The sequence below is a fragment of the Haemaphysalis longicornis genome, unplaced genomic scaffold, assembly GCF_048455015.1.
Source record: "Haemaphysalis longicornis isolate Haplotype H1 unplaced genomic scaffold, Haemaphysalis longicornis Haplotype H1 scaffold_1, whole genome shotgun sequence".
Classification (NCBI taxonomy): domain Eukaryota; kingdom Metazoa; phylum Arthropoda; class Arachnida; order Ixodida; family Ixodidae; genus Haemaphysalis; species Haemaphysalis longicornis.
This window is the reverse complement of record NW_027526203.1, coordinates 54,938,490-54,941,839: the sequence shown is the minus strand read 5'-3', so window position 1 is coordinate 54,941,839 and position 3,350 is coordinate 54,938,490. Positions and strand designations below refer to the sequence as shown.

The window sequence follows — 3,350 nt, the reverse complement described above, 5'->3', positions numbered from 1 at the left end:
TCCGACATGGTGGCACGTTGTACGTGCCACAATTGTCGTGACGGCGTCTGTTTTGCGTTGCTATCTCCTTCAGTGCATTAGAAAGAAAAGGTGCAGAACCACTGATGTTGGTTGCGGGCGCGGGAAGAACAAATCATTTTCCGCCTCGCGTCGCAGGCAGAACGCGGGCTGGTTGTCCGAGTACTGCTCAATCCGTGCGATAGGTACATGGGTAACGAACGCTAAATTACGCCTGGGAGGTGAAAAGATAAAATGACAAGAAAAAAGGAAGTGAGGTGAGTTTTGTGAAATAAAATGTGAGGCACAGATGTCGTACTCTGACATCTCCACTTTTGCACTGTGGCGGAACACGACACTTCGACTGCGGCGCACTTCGACGGATCCCAGAGATTAATAAATAAATGTTTTCTGTCTCTCCCGTCCGAACACTTTGCCTGCACGATCAGCCCGCTGCGCGTTAGGGCTGCAGGCAGCGCTGCGCGCAACGCCCGGACGGGGACTCGTCGCCGAAACCTGAATACCCGGACGGCCCGGCAACCAAAGGGAACGACGAAGCATAGCGCGGGCAGGCGGGCGGCCGCGTGAGGCGCAAAGAACTACAGCTTTCCTATCACTTGAGGTGGGGCATCTCCCATCAGTTTTTCCTTTTTATTTTTTATGACTAGGCTTCCGATAGTCACGTGACGCTCCCTCCTAAACTTTTCTTTCCTCCATGCCTTCATCCATATCTTGTTGGAGGTGGCAGCAGCGTCACAAAAACAGTTTGTGAAAGGTGCACAGACGAACCTGGCTTTAATGTGGATTCAAATGAGCAGCGAGGACGTGGAGCTCTCCCTCCTCCTCAGCAGAGTCTCTTATGTGAATACCACTTATGGAACACAGTGGGCTAAAACACCACGCAGAATACTTCATTCTGTCACTTCAATAAACACGTCCCCAAGTCTTCATGTTGATGCTACGAGTAGTTAAATGAAGTTGGTATCACACGGTGCCTAGGCTATTGCAAAGTCAAGCCAGTGCTATAGGGGCGTACGGCTGGGCCAGGTGGCGCGCCGGAGCGATACTAGCAGCGCTGCGCGCGGCGGAGAACCGCCCTAGATTGCCGTACGCGCACCGAGCTGCCGTGCGGCCGCTGCTGGTTTTCAATGGCGGCTAACACGTTGGCATTCTACTGCGGCTTCCTTCCTCTCAAAAACTGTGAGCTATTTTTTAGGAAGGCGACCCTAAAGAAAGGAAAGCTACTCGTGAAACATGTGTTCGCGGTGGAGGAGATAATGCAAGCAGACGAGCATCAGCTGAACGCCAAGTGCGTTTCACAAGTGCAAGACAACGTCGTCTACGACGTGCGTCTGAAGGTAAACGCTCTTTCTCTTTTTTGTGTTCTTTCTACCGCTCTTGTCGAATGTATTCGCGCTCAGAGGCTAAGTACTCAAAGGTGGTGATACTAAATTGACTTTTCGCATGCAGATCTGCGCTCACACACGGTCCGTAGCCTCCGGGACGTGCTCTTGCAAGGCGGGAATAACCGGCCGCTGTAAGCATGCCGCGGCTGTGTGCGCCTACGTGAATGAGGCAACTGACGATACCTGCACAAGCAGACCCCAGCAGTGGGGAAAACCGTCAAAAAAACCCAAGCGGGACGTGAACAAGACCATCGCGGACCTGTTCCCATGTATTTTGATTAGGAATGCATTCGCTCGATTCCTCTTTTCACCGTGGTTTCGTGATTGATTGATTATGAGGTTTAACGCGCCGACGCTACACAGACGACGAGGCGCGCCGTAGTGCAGGGTTCCGGATTAATTTTGACCACCTGAGGATCTTTAACGTGTGCTGAAATGTCGAACACACGGGCGTTTTTGCGTACAAATTTATTATTTTAACAGGTACACAATTTAATTGTAGATTTATTTTTTTAGTTACCCCATCGAAGGAGTTGAAAGTATGTTGCTTTGAGTGCTAAAAAAAAATCACCTTGTCTGCTTGAGCAACGTGAGTGACTTGTGTGGCCCCATGGGTTCCATCGGTTGCAGACAGCATGAGCTGCAAAGGACCCTTGCAGCACACAGGATCTGTCTGCGTTTCCTGTGTAGTTCGAAGAAAAACAATTATATATGGTGAGCTACATGCCACCGGTCACATAGCCTGCGATCTGCACGTTGTAAGACAACTAACCGCGACGCAAGTCAATGTAAACTGCTGAGCGTCGACTTCCACCTCCGTCAAGAGCAGCGAGCCCTGCTCCAAGGCTTTTGATTGCGCATCCGCTTCTGGCGAGCAGTCGTCCTCCGACGCGTTCGACAGCACGTCCACGGGTGAGGATTCCTCGGGCGGATGAGGCGACGTCAAATTTCTAGCAGCTGATCGATTCCGCTTTGCCCATCTGCGGTAAAAGCAGGGCGAGTATAAGTCAGTGCGAAATCTGGCTGATTCTACCCTTCATCTTACCTTTCGTGTCTCTCACCGCTTACCCGCCGCTTTTTGTAAACATCCGGAAACAGAGTCGGCAGGTAGGCTGGGTTGGCCTGGCTCTCGCTCTTTGCATTGTTCACGAAGTGCCTGCTGCATATTCGTGTGTTTTTTGGGGGGAGCCACGGGGAGCCATCAGAGCTATTAGAAAGTAAGGTAATTTAGGGCAGTTCAGCTACTGAATGACAGGAGAAAGGCAGAGAAACGGTCACTCACTTTTCCGCCGCACAGCCCTAATCCAGGCTTCTCGGCGGTCTGTCTCGTACCACTTGCCGGGAAACGAATAGAACTTGATGATGGGCTCTTTTCCCTTCGTGTTTGCGACGCTGTAGTGGCACCCAACTACACAACAATATTTAGAGCCCTGTCTTTTCCTCTTAGGCGCGCTAGTTTTCATCACGGCGATGCAGCAAGCAGCGTACTCCAAGCGAATCTGCGGAAGAGCGCACCCCGTGTGCGGCAATGAAATGGGAGCAAAGGCCGCCAGGGGAGGAAACGGCGCTGCATGCGCGCGGCGAAATATGAGCCGTACGCCCGTATAAGTCATTATATACATACAATGAATGGTCTTGAACAACTAATTTTCTAGCACGCGAGAAAATTAGTTTGCATCTTGAGTGTCTAACACTATCGATTCAAAGAACATCTTCCATGGCACTGCAAGGCGCTCTCCTCACCAGTTGTTTTTCTCTTATTGTGCAGCTGAATGAACACAATTATTTTTACTATTTACACATAGTTGCCGTCAACCTCTCCCAGCCCCCTTTTGCTTTTTTGCGGGTGGTCCTTGCTAGAACTGCGGTATTTTTCACAGGCTGGCGGCATGCTTGCCCCGTCTTGCGCTGCTGATCGTCAATCCAATGACTTGGAAACTGGTTGCA

At 50.9% G+C, this 3,350-nt stretch overlaps 1 pseudogene across 1 annotated transcript; it reads right to left on the bottom strand.

Annotated features, from left to right (window-relative positions):
* Positions 1–1,559: 1,559 nt before the first annotated feature.
* LOC144171313 (uncharacterized) lies at positions 1,560–2,605 on the bottom strand (annotated as a pseudogene). Its single transcript, XR_013322954.1, has 4 exons — positions 2,449–2,605; positions 2,176–2,383; positions 1,975–2,085; positions 1,560–1,586 (listed from the first exon to the last, which is right to left on the bottom strand). The product of XR_013322954.1 is annotated as an uncharacterized LOC144171313 (transcript).
* Between the last annotated feature and the right edge of the window lie 745 nt (positions 2,606–3,350).